Consider the following 11,516-nt stretch of genomic DNA (forward strand, 5'->3'; position numbering starts at 1 on the left):
TGAGAGATAGAGAGAAAATGAGAGAGTTTTGTGAGTGTGGGAAATGAAAATGTAAGACTGAGGGTGAGAGAGTGAGAGCGCTCTGGTTTGTGTGAGAGTGAGAGGGTGTGAGCGTGAGTGTGAGTGAAAGTGAGACAAATGCAATAGACGAAGACGTTAATTTTGAAAAACCCCAATTGGAAACCGAGTCTCTAAGACTCGATTTCCGGTTGGAATACACGTGGAAATCGAGTCTAAGAGACTCGATTTTCATGTCAATGCCAGATGGCAACTCTGCCACATCAGACGTGGTCAAGCATACAAACCGAGCCTTAAAGACTCGATTTTGAAGCCCAAAATCGAGTCTTTAAGACTCGAGATGCTATAAATGAAATATGTTTCTAAAGAGAGCCTACTAACTAGATAGTTTCGTTTTTAAGGCCAGTTGGCCATTTTCGCCCATATTTCTAATTCAAAACATGCCCCGGCTGGTCTCCACCAACAGTGAATTAGAGAGGACATATAAGTCTGTTTTAATTGACCTCGAAAATCTACATGAGAGTGAGATTTTTTTTTTTTTTTTTTTTTGATAGATAACTAAAATTTTTATTAATAAAAAAAAAAAAAAAAAAAAAAAAAAAAAAAAAAACCAACCCAAGTACATTGGGAATGTACTTTGGGGGTGAAAATCAAAAACCCAAGTTACAATGATCAAGTAAAAGAGGAAGAGAAAAACAAGAAAAATGCGACAGAGCTACACTCCAACCAAGGAGAGTGTGTAAGAAAAAAGACTTAATCTCCAGCAAGGACCGTTCACATCCCTCAAAACAGCGAGCATTTCTTTCCCTCCAAATACATCACATCAAGCAGTGCGGCACAAGTCTCCAAAAATCTATATTGCGATGCCGCTCAAATTTACCTTGCCAAGATTCAAACAACTCAATAACCTTAAGAGGCATAACCCAATGCAGCCCAAACAAACAAAACACCAATGACCACAACTCCCAGGCTAAAGGACAATGAAGTAGAAGATGATCCACCGGCTCTCCACACCTCTTACACATGTAGCACCAATCAAGAACAACAATACGCCTTTTGCGAAGGTTATCAGTTGTAAGAATCTTACCTAGAGAAGCTGACCATGAGAAGAAAGCCACCACTGGGGAAACCTTTGAGTGCCACACCAACCTCCAAGGAAACGAAAGGGAAGGAGGGTAGAAGGAGAGATAAAAACTACTAACCTTAAACCCTCTACTCCTAGCTATCTTCCAACAAACCTTATCAGGGCCAACCCCCCGCACTTTCGAAGAGTAAACAATGTCCATGAACTGATCAAAAGATTCTTCCTCCCAATCTTGTGGTGAACAACGAAAAAGAAAATTCCAATGCAGCTGCCCACTCGACCAGCCCATAACCTCCGCCACTGAAGAATCCCTTGCTCTGCTAAGGCTGTAAAGTTCTAGAAAAGCCTCTTTGAGGGAACAATCCCCACACCACACGTGCTTCCAAAACTTCACTCTAGTACCATCACCCATATCATACCGTAATAGTTTAGAGAAGTTCAGCCAGCCACTTCTAATAAACCTCCAAAGGCTAACACCATACGGACTAGTCACCTTTTTCGTGCACCAACCACCCTAAACATTCCCATATTTTGCCTCTATGACCCTCCTCCACAGCGCATCTGTCTCTAAACCATACCTCCACAACCACTTGCCCAACAAAGCAGTGTTAAAACTTCTCAATCGTCTAATACCAAGCCCCCCACCCTGCATTGGCTTGCAAACCTTAGCCCATTTCACCAAGTGAAATTTAGAATCACCATTACTACCACTCCAAGGAAAATCTCTTTGTAGTTTCTCCATACGATTAGCAACCTTCCCAGGAATAGGAAGAATGGAAAGGAAATAAGTAGGTAAGGAGGATAAGGCAATTTTAATAAGAGTGACCCTACCTCCCTTAGATAAATAAAGCCTCTTCCAACCTGCTAGTCTTCGTTCCATCTTCCCTAAAATAGGATTGCATATTGATACCTCCTTGAATTTGGCGCCTAAAAGAAGTCCCAAATATTTCAAAGGAAGGGAAGAATGCCTACAACCCAACAACCCCACCAACACATCCAAATTATGCACCTCTCCAATTGGAACCAACTCTGATTTCCCCAAATTAATTTTTAACCCAGAAACCTCCTCAAATCTATTCAGAGTCTCCCTCAAAGTAACTAACTGATTAGGATCAGCATCACAAAAAATAATAGTGTCATCCGCAAATAGGAGATGAGACACCATCATCAAAGTACTATTTGTAGAACCTACAGAGAAGCCCGAAAACTGTCCAGCAGTTGCAGCCACATCCAACATACGACTCAAAGCCTCCATAACAACATCAAAAAGTAATGGAGATAGGGGATCCCCTTGCCTAAGCCCCCTAGAGCTTCCAAAAAAATCCGAAGGACTCCCATTGATTAGTATGGAAAATTTAACAATAGAAATGCAACACAAAATCCATTTTCTCCACTTATCTAAAAACCCACAGCGCTGCAACATATACATAAGAAAACCCCAATTCACATGATCATACGCCTTCTCCAAATCCAACTTACACAACACTCTTGGAATCCCAGTCTTCAATCTACTATCAATACATTTAGAAGTAATTAACACTGAATCCAAGATTTGTCTACATTTCACAAAAGCATTCTGTGAATCTGAAATAAGCCCATGTGCTACCCTTCGAAACCGATTAGCCAACACCTTTGAAATAATCTTGTATATTCCACCAACTAAGCTAATTGGACGGAAATCCTTAATCTCCACAGCATCTACCTTTTTAGGAATCAGGGCAAGAAAAGAAGCATTAAGGCTCTTCTCAAACACAGCTTGAGTATGAAAGTTTTGAAACACTTCCATAACTTCTTTCTTCAAAATACTCCAACAAGACTGGAAGAAAGCCATGGAATAACCATCCGGGCCAAGAGCCTTATCACCATTAAAACCATTAATCACTCCAAACACCTCTTCCTCATCAAAAGGCCTCTCTAGCCAAATAGCATCTTCCTCTGAAATTCTAGAGAATTCCACATCATCTAGGACAAGTCTATGAGCCACATTTTCTTAATAGAGTTGCCTATAGAACCGAGAAATACACTCAGCTATATCCTCCGAATCTGAAGACAAAACTCCATCCACCATAAGACTATCGATGGAGTTAACTCTTCTGTGAGAATTGGCTACACGATGGAAGTATTTAGTATTCCTATCTCCTTCTCTAATACAAAGGATCCTAGATTTCTACCTCCAACAAATTTCTTCCAATAGAGATGCTTTTTCCAACTCCCCTTGGATTCAATCCAACTCCAACCTTTCCTCCACCGTTAGACCACGACTTTCTTCAATATTCTCTAAATCACCAAGTTCCTTCCACAATTGTTTTCCCCGTTCTTCAACATTTCCAAAAACCTCCACATTCCATTTTTTCAAATCCTTTTTCAATAGCTCTAATCTGTTTGCCAAAACAAAACTCGGAGCGCCTTGAAAATGATAAGAATCCCACCAACATCGCACCCTATCCACAAAACCCTCATCCTTAAGCCACATGTTTTCAAATCTAAAAGGCTTCCTGCCCCTTTGATGAAAGGAACCACCCTCTAGGACAATCGGAAAGTGATCCGATAGAAGCCTAGAAATTCTATGTTGGCAAACAGTAGGAAACTTATCCTCCCAATCTACCGAAAACAAGAATCTGTCCAGCCTTACCTTCAACTCAACGTCTCGAGAATTAGACCAAGTAAAAGTTCCACCTTCCAAAGGGAGATCAATCAGACCTTTCTCTGAAATAAAATCAGAAAACTCCCGCATAGCAGCAGTATAAACAGTAGAACCAGCACGTTCAGAAGGAAATCTTACCACATTAAAGTCACCGCCCACACACCATGGAACATTCCACCAACTGCAGAGACCAAATAATTCCTCCCATAAAAGCCTCCTCTCCCTCACTGAATTAGGACCATAAACTCCAGTAAACGCCCATTCGAAATGATCGATTACACTTTGAAATTTACATGACACTGTAAATCGACCCACTGCCTCCTCCACTTTGTCCACAACCCGAGTATCCCATATTAGCAACACACCTCCAGCAGCCCCACAAGAGCCTAAATATGACCAATCAACATGTGGTCCACCCCACAAGCTGCCAATCACAGCTCTATTTATTAACTCCATTTTAGTTTCTTGGAGACAAACTATATCTGGCCTCCAATTTCTAATCAGATTTCTAACCTGAAGCCTTTTATCCCGTTCATTCAAACCTCTAACATTCCAAGAAATAATTTTCAGATTCATTAACGCACCACAATAGCCCTCTCACTACTGGCACTCATTAACTTAGCTGACCCATAATCCACATTGAAAGAGCTCATCAAATTCTTCAATTCCCATTGGCCCTTCTGCCTCGATTTAATTAGTTTCTTCGGACTACCTACCATAATCTGTTGCTTTTTATTTTTATTTTTTCTTGCCTCTAAAGCTAAAAACAGACCCGTTATTTGTTCCTCAAAACCTTCTAATGAAGTCCTCACAGATTTTTGGAAATCCTTAATCTGTTTGGTTACCCATCATGATAATAGTTTGCTGTCAATATTTTCCTTACACCCAACCTCTTCCCCAGAATCACCCTCAATTTCCAAAGGAGCTTCTGTGGCCAATGGTTCCACAACTAAAGGCTCACCCCCTTTCTCCCAAGTCATCGATCTCTCATCAAATTTGCATATCTCATCCTCGGACCCAGTAGCAATAGACAAGGAATCAACCACCCCATCGCACTCATCTGCCTAGCTAATAATTTGCCCCTTGGTGACACAAGAAAAATTACCTGTAGTAGCTTTATTCTCCATGACTGAGTAATCCGACTCACTCCCTGGAGACCGATAGAGTGAAAGTGGAATCACAATCTGCCTACCATCCCTCAGTTGTAACATCCAATCTTTAGAATTACCCCATGATTTATCCAAATCTCCAACCAGTTCTCGAATAGTGGGGCAGCAATTCTAGATCCCCTCAAGGTATGAGCTCTCTGGACAATCAACAAGGGACATATCCATGCCTACCTTTTTCTCACCCCATCATTCTTCACACCGGAGATACTATAGAAGCCACCGCTGGTGGTACTAGCTCGGTGGGTGATTGGGACACATCCGCTACATGCATCGGCTCAGGAAGAGTGTGGGTATTCTGGTTCACACTCATTTGCACCTCGGGAAGAAGAGCCAATGCCGAGGTGATCGTTGTGTCCATCGTAGGCTTCACATGCACCTCGGGTGGCAGAGAGGAATCTTCAGAATACATGGGAATCATCGCAGAAGGCACAACATCCTTTTCTTTACCTGGGCTTGAGGGGCACACAGCCAGATCACAGTTCAATGGGCTTGGGCCGAGTCTAGGGTGACTAGTCTTAGAGCAATCACCAGCCTCAAAGACACTTGGGCTTGATATTTTTGGGCCAACATACGAATTATTACCTATTAAAGGCTTATGGGCTTTTAACGAGGATGGGCCCAACCCCACACTGTTTGAGATGGGTGCCGTAGTCCCCCTGGAGACCCACATAGACTTTTGTTCACCCTTTGTAAAGAGCTCCCAAAAAACCCACCTCCTACAATTCTCTTTGACTTCTACAATCAAACCTTTCCTTAACCAACTATAATTCCTACGATCACGCTCCGTACCAGACGCAATTTGTTTAGAGTTTGATATCGTATTAAACCTCAAAGGAAATCTGAGTTTATTTCCTTGCGGGATTTTCGCCTCAAGTTGCTTCTCCCCGTTAATACGCCGATCCCTCCCCTCCACACCACCCACGGCCGTCGGAGCAGAATTTCCAGTTTGAGAATCAAAAACCACCACCTGCATGTGAGGATTATCTCTCGGGGATTTAGTCAAACTCTCCGCTGTTCGAATTGTAGCCTTATCTCTGAGAATAGGCTGCTGTGCTTGCTTCATATCCCTTCTCTGCACAAGTCCTTTTAGCGTTTCTACAAAGGTCCGAGAAGAGTGAACCTCAGAGGAAAGCTTAAGCCTATGAGGAATGAACTTCGGATCACCCATCGCATATTGAGAAGGATTTAATAATCTACGTAATTCAATCCCAAACACCCTCCAACCTTGTTGCGTCCTTCCCGCCGGGATAATAATAGTTCTCCTAAGCCCACCGACCTTGATTTCTGTTACTGATAAGTACTGACCAAACTGATTGGAACCCCGTTGCACTGTGTATGCAGTGTCTCCTTCTCTAAACGTGAAGAAGAGCTTAGGTTTAACCCCAATCACAGAGTGTTCTACAGTGTGCATGAGCCATTGTGCAGCATGTTTGCCCATAAAAACAGATTTCATAAAGTATTTTCCCCGCTCAAAAATCTTGAGAGAGAAAAAGTTTCCCCTTCCTCAACCACCAATTGAAAGAATTTAGATTCAATAAAAAAAACTGCGAAATCCACCCATGTCGATCTGAAGATACAAAAAAGCAAGGAAAAAAACAAATTTTCTGACTAGTTTGAGGTAGCCGGGCCTCCCATTGCTAGGATGACTATTCACCCATCCAAGAATAGATATTAGTACAAAAACTGACAACAAGAAGTCATATGGAATGAGATTAGTATTCAAGTTAAATATAATTTAGATGTAGCAACTTACATGGAGAGCCTTGCTTTACATGATGGCGCAAATGTGGTATCTTACTAAGAAGATGCTGCTATGTGGTATAAGAAGTGATGTCATTACAGGTATGAATGAATTGAAACCCCTCTTGCTTTTACTTATTGCAGTAGGCATGGTAACATTGTTGAAACCATATTTTTTTCCCTGGACTATATTATCCTTTTGTGGTTGGGGCTGTTATATATTAGAATTTGATATTGTTTGCCGATGCACTCACTCAAAAAAAAAAAAAAAAAAAAAAAACCGTAATTGGTCAACATAACCTTTTTTTTTTTTGCTTGTGTATCTCTGCTGTAGTGATAAAAAGAACTCAGTAGAGCTCTGCAGCTTTTTTTTCCCCGCCAAAAAAGAAAAAACAAAAAGAAATGACAAAAGTGATAGAGCGAAATTAATAATAAAAAAAAAAAAGGAAAAAAAGAAATAGTTTAGGAAACAAGGAGGCATTCCCATTGTTGTATCGCATTGCACAAAACACCCACTTACCTTGCAAGTGCAATATTAAGATCAGGACTGACTTGAGTTTAGATGATTGCCTAGTTGCACGTCAGACTCAAATGCAAGGAAACTTCATTTGTTCTCTGTTTTGCACATATGGAAAGGATTTTGTTTTAATAGAAATTTGAAGAGAATCTCTCTGTTAGTTGTTGAGCATGAAACTAGCATAAGTGCTTCCTTTGTTCCCAACATGTATGTTATAATCCGGACTGGGGTTAGAAATTAAATTTAAAATGTAGGAGAGGATCACAATTGAAAAGAAAGAATTTTTGCTAGAGACAGAAGCAGAGCAGGAATGCTTTGAAGAGGAAGTGGACTCAAAGATGGAAGGTGGTGAGAGCTTTAATTAGATGAATAGGGTATTTTCTACAGAAGACATTGACAATGGTGGAAGCTCACCATGAAAGTAGCAGAAACATTAGAAGGAGAAGCCTTTGCTCAGAATGTTTGGAAGCCTACTCAAGAAGATGGTCACTAGCAACCATAAGTAGAGAAATAGACCTGTTTGGCTTAACTTGTTTCCTACTAGCAGGAAGGTATATATGGTATTAATTTGCACCTAAATGTCTTCGCTTTATTGTTTATGCTTCCTGAAAGCAGAATAGGCTAAAGAAGTGAAGAGGCTTGTATTAATTTTTTAGTTTTTCCTTCTATCACTTTTGTTTTTTCAATGCGATTTCTCATGTGGGATAGTATCTTGTATGTGATGGAGTTTTTTTGTCTTCATTTTCATTTGTGTTCATTGCTCTTCTTATCTTAGATTTTTTAAGAGTGGTGATTTCTATCTGTATTTTGTTGTGCTGCTTCCCGTTCTCTATTCTAAATGGATATGTTAGTCATTGCAAAGGGCTGCAAAATTCTATCTTGATGTGTTAGATGGATATATCACACATCACTGTCAAATGTTGCAGAGTTAAAACATCATTATTGCCTGGGAAAACCGTTTGCAAAGGGAACTACACAAGTTGATGTCTTTTGCTGGAATTGAATTTCAACTGATTTGGAAACAGTCTTATAAATCTAGCCAACTTTACCATTTCATGTTATTTTATGTTTCCAAGTTCTGATGTGCCATGCATACCTTAAATCAGAGGGAAATAGCTGCCTCCTTCCGCAACTGGTTAACATTATCACAGGTAGAAACACCCATTTACCTTGCAAGTGAAATATTGAGATCAGGACTGACTTGAGTTTAGATGATAGCCTAGTTGCATGTCAGACTCAAATGCAAGGAAACTTCATTTGTTCTTCTGTTTTGCACATATGGAAAGGATTTTTTTAATAGAAATTTGGAGAGAATCTCTCTGTTAGTTGCTGAGCACGAAACTACCATAAGTGCTTCCTTTGTTCCCAGCATGTATGAGATAATCCTCGGACTTAGTCTTGTGTCAGCATTTCAATGTATTGAAATTGCTGATTGCCTATGTATTGGTGTATCAGACGGCTTATTTCATAAATTGTGGTGATTCCAAGAGCTTGCAACATTGTGAATGTTGCATTTACAGTTTGCTGTTACATGGATCAGATGCCTCAATGCATATTTGTAGGCGTTTGTTGTTACATGCCTCAATGCCTCAATGCATTTACAGTTTGTTGTTACATGGATCAGATGCCTCAGTTTGTTGTTACATGGCAGGTGAAGTTTATTTGGGGGGCTTGTTTTAAAATTAACCAATGGTTAATTTGAAAGAAGCTTTTTAGCTTTGAACAATCCCAAGTGTGTAGAAGTACCTGGGGTCAAAAAGAGGGTCTTGGCTGTTCTTCTGGTTTGGAAATAGGAAAGAATCTTATTGCATGCTTCATTCAGCTGCTCATCTGCATTCTTTAACACCGCAGTTATGCAGGTTTGTTTTTCCTCAACTGGTGCGTCACAGTTAATCCTATGTTTGGATGGAGGGAGATCCCTGCTTATCCGTCCATCCCAAACATACATAAGTTTGACAGGTGCTCTTCAAACATTTGATTGTCTTAGAAACTGTTGAAGCACAATTAAATTTGGAAGCCTTTATATCATATGAATATGACTGTAGGCCTACTTGACTGTTGTTTGTGGTGGTTTTTTTTTTTTTTTTCGGTAGCCTTTTCAGTTAAGAAAAAAAATGAAGAGACCAGGTAAGTTGAAATACATTTCCAAATATACACTAGGGCAGACAATTTTTAACAAGAATATCAGGTGCAAGAATCTTGAGGTTTAATGATGCTATCTAATTCTCTCATAACAAAAAATCTGGGTGTGATCTCCCTGTCTCACTTGTTTTATGGAAGGAGAAAAATAGGAGTTAAAAATAATATGTGAAATATATTAATGATAGAAGAGGACATTGTCAAGTCATCCTCTTTACTATTTTGCTCTTTACATTGTAAATGGGAAAAAAAATTACTAATTTTCTCTTTACATTGTAAATAGGAAAAAAAAGATGAGTAGTTACTAGTTCATTTGGTATGAAATAAAGGCACATTTTTGTCTGATGTTATTTTAACATGATTATGCATTATATATGCTCTTCCTTAACTCTTATCATTTATTTTGGCTCTTTGGAACATTTGGGTAGTTCACAATAATTGATTTTCCAACAATTAGAAAACTCAATCTCTGAACTCGTTCTCGAAAAGAATTTTACTATTATGCTTATAATACAAAAGTTTCACTCCCTAAACAACCAAGTTGGATTTCAGGGTTCCCTTACCTATTGGCTATTGGAAGTCATAAGTTGAAAATAGATTGCAGCTCCAAAGAAATCCATGATTCTTTGGGAGCTAATGGTACTATCAAAGATTAATTTGGTTATTAGATTGTTGATTTCTTGATTAGTATATGATGTCACAACAATTTATGTGGGATTAGTGGACATGGTGGACGTGATTTGCCGTGGAACAATTCTATGAACAATACAAGTGTGGATTAATGGGGTTTGTTTCAATATATATATATTTTTTTCTATTTAAAAGTAAGTTAGATAAAAGTGTGAGGCGGAAAGGTTTACATTCTCCCTTAAATGGAGAAAAACATATGCTTTTTCACCTCATTTAAATTTTTTTTTTTTTTTAAATTATGTCAATTTGGTACCTACCAACATGTTTCAATTATACCATTACCATTATCTACTAATAAAAAATGTTGGTGTAGCTAATAAAATATTTATTTGTTAGCTTAATTACAATAAACAATTTCATGTGCTTGGAAAATAAAAACTACATCAACTAAAAAAGATTTACAAAAAAAAAAAAATCTCCATTCCCTTGAGTTGTGATAACCAAGCAGTATGAAAGAAATTCAAGATGAGATCAAATATCAAAAAAATAAATCAATTATAAATTTTCTTTCCTTTCCTTTTACGAGGGTATCTGGGTGGTGGGCTCATTGGTTAGAAATATGAAGTAAATCCTGAATTCCTAGATACAATCAATCATACTATCATTCCATGTGGTTTTTAAAGTATCTCATGGTTAAGGAGTTGAATAGTCTAGCCAAAAGTTGAGACTAAAGTTGTCAATTGTATTTTGATTGTCATTCCAACTTATCCATTGAAACAAAATATTTCGTTATTGGTTTATTCCACAATTTCCAATGCATTATTTTGAGGATAAAGTTGTTGTCAATTCTATTTTGATGGTCATTCTTTGTTTATCCATTGAGATAAAATATTTAAGCACGAGTCTATTCAAGTGCACTGTTTTGGGGTTATCGCTAAAAGTTATATATTAGAATATAATCAAATTACACCTGATGTAACTCAAATTAATATTACATCCCTAATAGGTTTTTATTAGATTAATATATGGAAAATCCTATTTGATTATATGTTCACTTTGTTTTTATCACGCATATCAAATTTCTTGCCAATTGGATGTTATTTGTTATTCGATTAGTAAACTCATTTTTTATGCATTTTTTTAATTTTAACATTTAGTAGATAGAATAGTTATCAATCTTTGATCATCTTAATTTCACTATTATGGAGCTTATAAGAAAAAAAAAATGTAATCCAACTATAGATTTTTCAAAATTTGCATTCAATCTAAAACATTAAGTAGTATAACATTGCTAAAAGTTGTCAGGTATAACTTGAACTATATATCTATACCTAAGACCTCATTACATATTAACTTACAAGGAATTCAATTTTCTAGTCGTTCTGGTGAACAAAATTTTTATTATAAATTTTTTTTTTTGGAGAAAGAACTCAATGGAATTGAAAACATTAGTTAGGGCACCATTCCATTGTTTTAAGGGTTATTTTGGTACCTAAACTTCAACAAAATTTTGTTTTTCATCTCAAAAACATAGTAAATATTGTACTGCCTATAAATACCCAAACTCTTAATGAA

This window comes from Quercus lobata, chromosome 9 (assembly GCF_001633185.2).
Source record: "Quercus lobata isolate SW786 chromosome 9, ValleyOak3.0 Primary Assembly, whole genome shotgun sequence".
NCBI lineage: Eukaryota > Viridiplantae > Streptophyta > Magnoliopsida > Fagales > Fagaceae > Quercus > Quercus lobata.